This window comes from Panthera pardus, unplaced genomic scaffold (genome assembly GCF_024362965.1).
Source record: "Panthera pardus isolate Hobbes unplaced genomic scaffold, ASM2436296v1 HiC_scaffold_13, whole genome shotgun sequence".
Classification (NCBI taxonomy): domain Eukaryota; kingdom Metazoa; phylum Chordata; class Mammalia; order Carnivora; family Felidae; genus Panthera; species Panthera pardus.
In genome coordinates, this window is record NW_026526688.1 from 191,581,549 (window position 1) to 191,594,656 (window position 13,108).

Sequence of the window (13,108 nt, forward strand, 5' to 3'; positions counted from 1 at the left end):
TATTTGAATGCAGGCCCCGTTGGAATAGGCAGAGGCCTCAGAGAAATGTGGAGTGAGGTGTGGGGATGGGCTTTGCCACCAAAGTGACCTGGGTTTGAATCTTGCTGATGCCACTTCCCAACCATGTGGCCTTGGCTGTGTCACCTTACCTCTCTCAGCCTCACCTTTCCCATCTCGTAGGCAGGCATAATTATAGTGTGCATTCCAGGAGTGATACTAAAAGTATATAGGAACTGGTTGGCATGAATGGCGCTGACCCATCAGGATGGATACAATTCATATATGAGCACCAGCTCCGCCCACTTCATCAGGCTGTTGTGAAAATTAAGTGATTTTAAATAATTGGGAACAGTACTTAGCACATTGTGAGCACTCAAATCTTGGCAAGTTAGAGAGCTTAGGGTAGAAAGAGCCGAGTTTGGAAAGGAGAGGTCAGATGGGGAGACACTGTGGAGTGGATTCTGAAGGACCCGCACTGGGACATATCTCTATACAGGAACAAGAGGTTAGGAGTTAGGCTTTAACAAAGCCAAGTTTGAATTTCTGCTTCTTGCTTGGTAACTAATTTGTGATATGACTCTAGGCATATCACTTAACTGCTTTGAGCTGAAGAGTCCTCACACGCAAACAAGATGAAAACAACCTTCCTTATAGAGTGATTGCAAAGACCACATGTTATGGACTGAGTATATGTGTCTGCTCCAAATTCACATGTTAAAATCCTAACTGGATGGGATAGTATTAAGAAGCGGGGTCTTTGGGAGGTGCTAGATCTGTGAGTGGTGTCCTCATGGATGAGAATTTGGTCTCTTTCTCTCTGCTCTTTGCTCTGTGAGGCTACCCCAGAACATGACTATCTGCAAACCAGGGAGAGGGCTGTCATCAGACACGGGACCTGCCAGCACCCTGATCTTGGACTTACCAATCTCCACAACTGTGAGAAATAAACGTTGTTGTTTAAGCCAGCCACTCTGTGGTAATTTGTTACAGCAGCCTGAGCTAAGATACCATGTTAATGAAACCTGGAAGGGGCTGACTTCATGGCTTCACACATAGTCACAGAAGGTGACTTCTCTCACTATGCAGTAGCCCATCACTCATTGGCAAGGGGGATGTTCACTTTCTCTTCCCTGCCATGGGAGGAAATATTTCCCAAATGGTGGTTGAATATATCTTGATGTATCATAGTAACGTAGGTCATTGTGATATTACATTTTTTTTCTTGTTTTACTGGGTTCAAGATGTTGAATGTTCGGTTCAGTTGGCATTTTCCATATGTTATTATAAATTGACACAGATGAGAAGTTTAGGTGGAGGCAATGCATGGGGTGGCTACTGATTTGTTTGTGACTTAAAATTGCACCAAGAAGTAGAAAGAACAAAGGCCAATTGGCAGAATGAAGCTTGAGCTTCTTCTTTTTTCCCAGAGCTGCTGGTTGCCTAGCAAGGTGTGGGTGGGATGCGTGGATGCTGGGCTCCCAGGATAGTTAAAAGTCAAGGAGACAGATTCTAGTGGGGGAGGTAAGGGGATGTGGGCAGCTTGATCTTGGCTGAGCGGAGGCTTTGAAATGATAGAGATTTCAGTTTGAATCCAGGCTCTGAAACATGGATGCCCTTGGGCAGGTGGCTTTGTATGTGTCAGTAACTAAGCATAAACATAGCACAGGGTGGGAGGGAAAGAATGAGGCAGTGTGGGATAAAACATGCTGCCTCAACATGCAGAAGTCATGTCTGCATCCCAACGTCATGTTTCAACATCCCGGAGGAAAGAGTCCTTTGTGCCTTCTAAGAAGATGTTTGAATTGGCTTAATCAGCTAGGGTTTGAAACTGAGTCTTTCAGTTTGCAAAGCCCAAGTTCTGGGTTTCATTTTCTGAACTATTTTGTGCTTTATCATTTTGGCATGTTTATTCATGAGTTCCCTTTCTAGGGATGCCTTCATCTTTGCAAGTCTAAATCTTACCAATATTTCAAAACCAGCTCAAATGTTACCTTCTCAAAAAAAAAAAAAAACTCATCTTTTTCTCTCTTTAAGTACTTGTATATTTTTACATTTTGTTAGATTACATGAATTAGCTCCCCTGATACACTATAAACTCTCAGATAAGCTCAGCTCTGGATCTTACATAGCACCTAGGACAGTGTAATGTCCATGATAGGTGTTTTATGCTTGTTTGTTGTATTGCTGAATATTTCCAGAGAGACAGGCTATTTGTTGAAAGGACTCAGGAAGCAAAGAAATGCAGGACATAGGAAGGCAGTGGAATTCTGGAAAAGTAGGTTTTATGATGCTTCCCATCCAAATATTTGCCCATTAAGGCTTCTTAGATTTCTCATTTTCGTAATGTTTGAAGGGGAGATCATGCTTCTGCACAATGATTCTATTTGTCTTAATATTTGTTTTTCTCACTGCCAAGGCAAAGTAGATCTCCATTAGATGTATTTCCTCATAACAAGCTCCTACACTGTTATTGGCTTCTTATTGTGGTGATCAGAAATTCTCTATACTTGAATAATTTGAAATGAAACAAGAAGGAAAGGAGAATAGGACCAGTGTTAGAGATATTTGCCATGAATTTCTGAAACTTTTTTTCTTGATTTGTTAGAGTGATTAAAATTCTTAGCTAAAACAAAGGCCAGAATTAAGAATTAAAGAAAACAGATTTGGATCGAAACCAACCTTATGAGATGGATATTGAAAGTAAAACTACAACCAAAAGAAAAGATATGTTGTATATTGTAGATGATGAAAATATTCAAGATGCATTGCTGGAGGCAGCCATTAACTCATGAGTTTAATGAAAACACTTTTGGTTTTGCAAATAGTCTTCTGGTTTGTACACACATACGCATTGCTAAAAAACATGTATGTGTTAACCTTAAATGTGTGAAAGATACAGACATTCGTGTCGTGGTGAGAGCCCCATTCCAGAGAGCTTGAAATATCATAAAACCCCTAATTACATCTTTAGTTTTAGTCATAATCTTCAACAATACATTATTGATGATATTTTGTACGTTAATCTTTCACTTCTTTCCCTTCACAATTAATCACATGTCTGGTTGGCCCATGATACGTTCATTAAACATTGAATTGAAATGAAGCTCGGCTGCTCTGGGTGATCTTAAAGATTTCCATCTTAATTTTGATTGTAATATGTTTATGAGGCTTATGTTTTCTCTCACTTGTGTCAAGACCGTTTTCCAATTTCCCATTTTTATTAAGAAAAGGACAAAATGTAATAACACAGTGGTTTGGTGGAAAAACACAAGCAAACAAACAATGGAATTCTCTTCAAATAAAGTCTTCCCAGGATCCCAGTCTGTAAAACATACAGAAATGGAGTGATCTCGATTGGAAAGGGGAGAGGAACACAGGATCTCAGAGGCCCCCCTGAGGGCTCTCCAGAACCCGTTTGAAGATCTTTGCAATATTGCACTTATATTTATGCATTAAACACTACTGTACAGCCCAAGGTGGTGACATTGTTAGAATGGACCTTGGCAAGTGCTAGTATTAAATAGTTCAAAGTGTTCATTTGTCAGCTCATGGAGGAAAGTCTTTCCTGGGTAGATCAAAGGCAGTTATGGTGTTGGTGTGTGCTCTATGAACAGGAAGGTTGTCTGAAAATACAACTTTTAGAAGTGGACGACTGTCTGCATTTCACTTGTCTAGAACCACCTGTCTAGCTGTAGTCCTGGACAGCTCTGCCCTCTTCTCTCCTCTGATGGGTGAGCCCTTGCCCTGACCTCCATCCTTGTACTCACCTGTCCTTCAACCCAAGACCATGTCCCTCTGCTCTGTACTCTCTGGGCACCCATGCTGCTTCACAGGTATAGAATGAGGAGGCTGACTTTTCAAGGCTTTGAAGTTCTTAAGGCCTGTGCAGTATGTGGCCAGTTTGACCTTCGACACCAACCCTACACAATTTTTTGTGTTGGAATTGCTGTGATGTCAGGTGTTTCCTTAAGTCTTCACTCTGCTCATTTGGAAAATTAGTTCTTTGTTCACGTGTGTTAGCTTTTTATTCAACACACATTTGCTAGTGCCCGATATAGGTAAAGCACTGTGCTAAACGTTGCGGGTCCCCTTCCTCTTTCAAAAGCCTATGCAGACAGCACCTCCTCTGTGAACTTTTCCCATCTTCAGTCTGTAAAATTAGTGTTCCTGGCTCTGGATGGTGCTTTGTATATAACTACATGCAGGCATTTATTACAAGCTACAATTTAGCCATTCCCAGGACTGTGTTTTCCACTTGTATATGACCTTCTTGAGGATAGGGGCTTGCCTTAATCATTTTTGTTTCACTCATCATGGTGTGATTTATACATATCAGGCCATCTACATATTGAAGGAAGGAGGGAAGCCTACATGCAGTGGACATGCCCAAAGGGGGCCCCCAATGAATACACCTTTGTATATCCCCTCCCCTGGAGTGTGGGTGGCACCTGTGACTTCTTCAGACAACAGAATATGGTAAGGCTGGTATATGCAGAATATGGTAATCATTTCCACCATTGTGTTAAGTTATATAAAAGTCTGAGCAGATTGGAGTGAGAGATACTTTGTCTGGTTTTGAAGAAGCGATCTGCAGTTTGTGGGAGGGCCTATAGAGGACCCATGTGGCAAGGAACTGAGGGTGGCTGAGGACCAGTCCCGGCCCCTGGATGACAGAAAGCAAGAAAACATGGACCTGAATCATACACCTGCAAGGAAATGAATTTTTGTGAAAACTTGAGTAGGTTTGCAAGGAGATTCTTCCCCAGTCAAGCCTCCAGATACAAATAGAGCTGAGCTGATGGCTTTATTGTAGCCTTCTGAAAGCCTGAGTGGAGGTCCAAGATAAACTGTGCCCAGACTCCTGACCCATGGAAACTGTGAGATGGTAGATGTATGTTATTTCAAGCCTAGGATTTGTAACAATCTGTTACGCAGTAGTAGAAGATTTATACTGTGGGAGAGGATATTGAGCAGGACTTCATCCTGTGGCTGTAGAAGAACTACCTCAAGTCCAGAGTAGAGGGCAAAGAGGCAGCGGTTCCATCAACCTAAAAAGAGCTGCTAGCACTCCTCACAGGGGACAAGACAGACCTCACCAAAACCCCTCCCTGGTTCCTCACCCAGACTATAAAGGAGAGGATGGGGAGGTAGAAGGGAGAGAGCCCATGAGTTGTGCTGATGGAGAGTGTTCAGGTGAGAAGTGACTATCCCCACCTTCCCCCTCAAAGTCAAATGATAGGAATCACCAGAGTCCCTTGTAGGATTGGGGCTAGCCATAAGAAGTGGTAATGGTCATCTTGGTCCTTAGTTAGATCTGTTCTTTGGTAGTGGGTCTGCCTCTTGAGTAGAAGAAAAAGGAATGGGAATGAGTTGGCAAGGCTTAGGAAAGGCTGACAACCAGGCAATCAGCACTCTCATCATTGGCATGCCCCATGTTGTAGTTTTCCTGGAGACTGAGAAGATGCTGCACAGCAAGCTGGGATGGATCAACTCAGGCTGTTTACTGATAGGGAGACTGCAACACCAGTAGGAGCTGAGTGGGGGGCCAGAGAGGCAATCCATGTTTCCCATGGAAGAGATCTGTGCTTCACAGAAGGGGAGACTTCACAGGGCCCTGGAGGGAGCCACTTAGGAGAGTCAGCACATAAACACCCTCCACATAAAGGGTGGTTTTCTGGTTAAAAGCAGCAAATCAAATGAGAGGATTCAACCATGTTAGTTGAGTAAGGAAACCTTTACCCCTTTCCTGTTCCTCCCATGTCTTCTCTAGTCCCAACTATTGAAGAGCTAAGGGTCTGTCTTGAGGGAGAAGAGGGAGGAAGTGAAAAATTAGATCAAACACCCTCTCCCTCAATTTCTTTCAAACCGTGTGTCCATCCCATAGGACGGAGGAGGGTAGTTTTGCATTCGAGGTGAAATTGAAATTTTAAAGTAGAAAGGACTTTTAATTACTGAAAGTAACCACGAAGTGATGTATTCTACCCAATCATCATCAAGGGATGGAAGACAGGGCTTCAACAGAGTATGGCTGAAAGCAGTGATTGGAAAAGAGAATGATCATTTCATGTATGTGACCCCAATGAGTTAAGACTCCCTAATACACTTAGGCTTTGCCTTCAGTGAGCTCACAGGTGAGTAGGGGAGATTTAATAAAGTTAGAAATAATTTAACACGTACTAGAGAGGATGAGAATGAATGTACCATATCAAGTGTTCTGGGAATTCAGAGGATAGATGGAATTTTCTGATTGGGAGACCAAAGGAGGTATCACATGTTGTCCATAAATTTTCTTTTAACATCATCTCAATAATTATGATATATGTTTGAAAGCAAAAAGTTCTCCATGGCTAACATCCCCATATCATAAAAGATGTTGGACTCTCTTTGTTTCATTTATTTTATATATTGATGGATTTTTTACAGGATTGGACTCTGCACAATTGGCTGAGTATCAAGCTAAAAAACCCTGAGCTATGTTCTACCTTTTCTTCCACTGCTAAGAAATGGCCAATTAAAGTAACAGCTTAAACTGTCTTTTCTTCCTCCTTGTCCTCTCAAATGTAACCTTAGTGAGGATAGAAAAAGCAGAAATGAAGTATGTTCTTGATATTATGGTAATTCAAAATGATAATGAACTCCATCCCTTTCTGATAGCTGTGTTTTAATGCTGAGTCCTGGAAAATAAGGAAATAGGAGTCAAAGCATCATATAAAGTTGAGTTGGCAAGGATATTAGAGTTTATTTCACATGACCTAACTGAGAGAGTGACAGTGAGAATTGAGAGGAGGGATGGATTTTCAAGTTCTTCAGGGCTTGGAGAAATGTAGGAGAAATATGTTGCACTCTGTTTTGAGTTCCTGTGAAGGTTTGTTGAAATCAGGAAAGACGGGTTCTATGAGCTCAGTGACCGTCTCCCAAGGTCATGGTTATCAAAGTGCTTTAGTTTTGGTGGGTTTTTCTGATTGTCAAGTTGAATACCAAACTACCACAAAGGGTACAAAGGCAGAACAGGTACGTACATGGGTACATTCATGCATGCGCTCATTCAATAATATTCTTTGTGTGCCACTATGTGTCAGGCATTTTTCTGGTGCCAGGAATAGCCTTGTGAGGCAATGGTCAACACCTTTGTCCTCCTGAAGCTTACATTTGCATGGGTGTATCAGATAATAAATGAATAAGTGGACAAGAGAAATATGAGATTGAACTCAGTTCCATATAGAAATGAAAGCTTCCTTGTGCTAAAGAGTGAGTGCCTGGGGCTATGTAACATTGGATGTTGTAGTCACTACTGAATGTCCTTTACTTATTTATTTATTTATTTATTTATCTATCTTTTTAAATTAATTAATTAATTAATTTTTAAATCTAGATCCAAGTTAGTACATAGTGCAACAATGATTTCAGGAGTAGATTCCAGTGATTCATCCCCTCTGATTGTCTTTTAATAGCCATTCCTGCTCCAACCCTAGCCTTCCTCCTTGTTCTTGCTGGCACAACTTTGATTTTCTCTGGGTGCTTACCCTCTGGTCATCATAAGAATATGACCTTGCCCCAGAGCCTTCCCAATGTCCGTCATGGTTGTCTCTTCCTTCTTGCCAGTGATTAGTTTGAGTAAAACTAAGTCCTGGCCAGTATGGTCAGAGAGTTGGCAGTTGGGAGGCCTCCAATATAGATTTTTCTTGCTCATCAGAACTGCATAGAGAAAAATGTCTATCTTCTTCAGTGAACACAATTGTGTCCTCATGATGTATAGAACTTGTGACCCCAAAGGGAGCGTTTTTGGCATCTTGAAGTCTCAGAGTGGAAAGTTGGAAAGGACCTAGGTCTTTGATGAAGTCCCAATGCCAATGACTTATCCAACCACAGAACTATCCTTCCCTTGTGCTATATGTTGTGTGAAGCTTTGTTTTCACTATTTCTGGCTGGGTCTTCTTTGTTACTTCTTGCTGAAAATATCTTAAATGATACATGTAGGTCAAGGAAGGACTTGTTGAGAAGGTGAATTTCAATCTGATATATGACTTCATGAAGGAATGAAGTTTTGTGAAGTCCTTGGGGTAGGGGAGGGGGGAAGAGAGCATCCTAGGCAGTGGGAACAGCAAATGCAGAGTCCTAGAGTTGGAAGCAGGCATGATGGGTTCGAAACAATGAGAGCTGACCACTAAGGCGGTATGTTGAGTGATGGGAACATACGTGGAAATAAGGTCAGAGAGGTAGGACATCGCCCACCCACACAAGGAGCTTGGTCTTCCCCCTCTCCCCCCAAACTTTTCTTATTGTAGTAAAATAGAGGAGCATTAATCTACATGCAGTGGAAGCCACTGGAAGGGCAGTTCCATTTCTTTCATTTCTCTATCCTCTGCACCCAGCACGTAGTTGAACTAAATTCTAGCTTACAGGTTTTTAGTTTGATCAAAATAATTCCAATAACAGAAAGATCACTTGAAAGTGAATATTTTTCTCTAATGCTCCAGTGTAAAGAGATAAGACCTTTTCCTTGACAACAGGCAAAGGGGTTTCTCACAATTCTTTGATCAGACACAACTTCAGAAACTAAGTTTACAGGTAAAGAAAGTCAGGAGCACGTGCAAAACTGCAGATATGATGACTGCTAATTAGCTGCATCAAATGACTCTTGGCATTCCTAATTTTCACCTTTTTGTAACAATTCAATTCATTCCAAGGTTTTACCAGAGTAGACAGGCATGAAATGAATTCTCCACGGTAGGTTACCAATGGCAGAGAAATTGCGAGCTCTGAAATGGCTGGAAGAAATCATATGAGCTCTGGCTCTTGCTTTTCCCTAAACTCTGTGGATTCTGTCAACATTAATTCTGTGAAATATGTAGGCTGCACTATTTGGGAGAAATGAACAGTTTTTATTTTCTCTAAGCCTTATCTGTATTCCATCTTTTCCCCAAGCACCCCTGTCTTGGGGAGGGTATTCACTAGTGGGCACGTAGAGTAGTGGATGAGAACTAGGAATCAGGATGGCTGGGTGCTAGTTGGGTCTGGATGTGGGGAAAAGATAACGAGACAGGGGTTTCAGCTGACAGTGTGCTCTCTGGAAATCAGTAGTGTGATGGGGCTGCCATCATCTGACCTGCTGAGTTTTTCCCCTGCTCTCATTCTCTGATACTTCCCCATATGCCAGCCGCATGTTACTGTTTGCACTCCATTAAAAGGTCATACTATTTCCTCCCATTGGGTCTTAAAATTTTTTTTAATTATTTATTTTTGAGAGAGAGAGAAGAGAAAAAGAGAGAGAGAGAGAGAATCAGAGAGAGAGGGGGACAGAGAATTCCAAGCAGGCTCCACGCTGACAGCAGAGAGCCCCATGTGGAGCTCCAACTCAGGAACTGTGAGAGCACGACCTGAGCCAAAGTTGGTTGCTTAACTGACTGAGCCACCCAGTTTATCATGTTTATCTCCCTCCTCCTCCCATTGGGTCTTTTAAAATGCACCATTCCTTCTACCTGGAACATCCTTACTTCGATTCTCTGTCCTTTAAAATGCCAAGCTTTCTCTGTCAAGCTTCCTGTGTTGGGCATAAACCTTCTGTGCCTTCTCAGATTCTCTCGAGCACCTCCTTCTTTCCCATGTGGTTGCACACTTTCTGGATAATGTCATCCCCTCCTTTGCTGGCATCCTTATGAGATCCCTGAGCTGGTTGGAGTCTGAACTGAAGCCCCGGACTTGCATCACCTTTATGCATCACATGCTAAGCCCCTCCCCTTTCAAGCTTCTGAGGCTGAGGCTGAAAAGTCCTACTGTTTGGATATGGGATCTGGTTTCTTGATTGGATGCTGAGGGGCTGGAAGATGCACTTGAGGTATAGAGGAATCAACTCACTGTGGGGTGACCCTGCACTAGTGGAAGCCAGCAGATTAGAGAGAGGAGCAAGGTCAATAAATTTCAACCCCTTTTGCCCTTTTTTGGGTTGCCCAGAGATGTAGTTTGTCTTCGCGAACTTTCCAGAGAAATCTTGCAAGGTGAGTAAACCTGCCTCTTGAGTTGCCAGCTATGTGCTGCACTGTACTGTGATGTTCAGTATCTTTCTTTATTTCACACCCCCTTTCTCCCCTAACCCTTAATACCCTGGGCTTGCACCTCCTGAGTGGCAAGACTTTAATTCTTTTGGGACATCCTTCTTCTTCTTCTTTTTTTTTTTTAGAAAGAATCTTAAGGATTTTTTTTCATGTTTATTTATTTGAGAGAGAGAGAAAGAGAGAGAGAGAGAAGGGAAGGGGCAGAGAGAGGACGATGAGGATCCAAAGCAGGTTCCGTGCTGACAGCAGTGAGCTCATTACAGGGCTTGAACTCACGAGTTGTGAGATCAGTACCTGAGCCGAAGTTGGTCGCTCAACCGACTGAACCACACAGGTGCCCCTTGTCTTAGGATCTTCTTGACCTCTTCCCACATGGCTTTGTTCCTTTACTGTGGGACAGAGAAGCTCTCTTAACCCATATCTTCTTAACCTACTCTTGGATTGCCCAATGCTTTCCATTTCTTCTGCAAACCACGCTCTGAATGCTCATTGCCAGTAGACCTCTTGCTGGAGTCTAGATGCACTAATTCTCCCACCTGAGTTGTATGCTTATCAAGAGTCAGTTGGGAGCACTGGGTGGCTCAGTTGGTTACGTGTCCAACTCTTAGTTTTGGCTCAGGTCATGATCTCATGACTCCTGAGTTTGAACCCTGCATTGAGCTCTGCGCTGACAGCGGGGAGCCTGCTTGGGATTCTCTGTCACCCTCTCCTTCTACCCCTCCCCCACCTCACACCCTCTGTCTCAAAAATGAATAAGTAAACATTGAAAAAAGGAGTCAGTTATACTTTCTCTAATTTTGTGTACACGATGTCCACTTATTATTATCATTGAATGATGTAATTAAATGTTACATAAGCCAATACATTATGGGTGTGAAAATAATAAAAAGGGTTGTTTCTATGAAAATCCAGTTGAATAATTTAGATTTTAGGGAATGCTGCTTAAGAAGGAACTAGAATCAAATGACATGTGGTAAGATAATTGTAAAAGTTTAGGGGAACTCTGTAGCATCTAGAAGGACTCTAATCATATGGCTTTCCAAGTATGTTTAAATTCTTATTCTACTTTAAAGACATATCCTAAAACTAATTATCAGAGCTGATATATTATTGGTGTTTTCTCATGCAAGAAAAAATACACAGAATGCCGATTTGTGGACCAATAGTTACAGAAAAGGCCTTGGCCCTGCACCAAAAGATTGGCCTCTCTGAAAGCTTTACAGCAGTTGATGGATGACTTCTACGTAGAAAAAAGCCGTGCTACCCAGGCATTGGGCCCTGGAGTGCACAAATTACCTGTGGATCAATCTGCTGCTTGAAAATTTACAGAGGAGTTGAAGTCACTTATCAATAGGGAAAATTTTCTTAGGGAAAAACTCTCCAATAGAGTTGAAACAGTTCTAAATTATAAGGTGTTTTCCAGAAACCATGGTAGAAAAGGTGAAGCGAGTGCCAGTATGTATGAAGTCCCAGCAAAGATTCTCAGCAGCTGCCCATGGCAATGCTTCTGGAATTCCAAATTCTGACTTTTTATTAGTGGCAAAAGTAAAAGTATCCAAGATTTAAGAGATATAAATTGTTTTTTTCGAGATAGGAACTCTTCACAAAAATCAGTGTTGACAGACCCTGAATTATTCTATAAATTGATATTTTTTGCCCCATGAATTTATTCATTCTGTGAGGAAACACTTGAAGAAAATAGACATCTGGGGGTGCCTGGGTGGCGTCCGACGTCAGCTCAGGTCATAATCTCACGGTTCGTGAGTTCGTGCCCTGTACCAGGCTGTCAGTATAAGGCCCACTTCGGATTCTGTGTCTCCCTCTGTCTATGCCCCTCCCCTGCTTGTGCTCTCTCTCTCTCTCTCTTTCAAAAATAAATAAACATTAAAAAGAGTTAAAAAAAAAAAGACAATAGACATCTGGAAACCTAATTCTTTATCAATGTTTTTCAAATTGTGGGTCTTGATTCTAGTGGGGGAGGATCATAAAATTTACTGGGAGAAAGATTTTAAAAAATGAAATAGAATAAAGCAGAATGGGAAATATCAGTGTGCATTGTGTGCTGTGAAGGCATTTCATGAGAATTGTTCTTATATGTATGTATGTGTGAGTGTGGCATGTATGTTATACGTGATAGGAAATTTCTAACTGTTGTAAAATTTCTCTTGCCTTGTATTACTGGCAAAAACTTTGAAAGCCCGTGTTATAGAATGTTTTAGTTATGAATAAAGAAAGTGATTTAAATAAGCGCCAGGTTTTTATAACAGAATGCATTTCTTTGTTCCAAGGTAGGGATCAAGGGCTATGAAATGTTTTTAAAAATAATATTGGAGTTTCATTTTAGGAGAAACAAAAGACAAGAATAGAGATTACATACAATCATTAAAAATTGTTAACGTTAAAGGAGATTTTTTTCTTTTTTTCCCCAAAGTAGCAGTTAGTGGGGAGTGAAACTCCCAGTTCGACATTTACTAAATCTCAGAGAAGGGAAAAATGTTGCCTGAGGTTGACAGTATTGGAAAAACTCTGAACTACAAGACAATAATTAAGAACATGGTTTAGTAACCTATCCCAGACAAATTGGCGGTTCCAATGATTTACAGACAGATGATATATAACAATGAACTAATGATTCCTATTTATTGCAGTATAAACTTAGCATCAGGGAAGAAGTCCTTCAGGCTATGACAGAAACAGACAAGTCAAAAAACGAAGAATACAGGGAAAAGGACGTGTGATATCAAATCTAGAGGCCAAATCTCATCATTCAGAAGCCAAAGCGGCCCTGGGTGGAGTTTGTTATATTGAATTGCTAGTCAACTATGTTATGACATACAAAAAATGTACATGCTTCAAAAATATGCTCCAAAACCTGTGTTTCTTTTTCTAATCAACTTTCAAACATTGATTTTATTAAATGAATTAATATTATGTATATTAAGTGAAAGTAAAAATATGTACAGTTTACATGTATCATTTTGATGATTCTCCATTTTAATTGACTTTCCATTGATATGATCAATACAAGGTTTTCCATTGGCCTTGTTGATCTTTCT

General features: G+C 41.2%; 1 long non-coding RNA gene across 1 annotated transcript in view; it reads left to right on the plus strand.

The window, feature by feature from the left end:
- Positions 1 to 13,108, plus strand: part of LOC109269621 (uncharacterized) — a 61,939-nt gene that overhangs the window by 9,774 nt on the left and 39,057 nt on the right. The window lies entirely within an intron of this gene.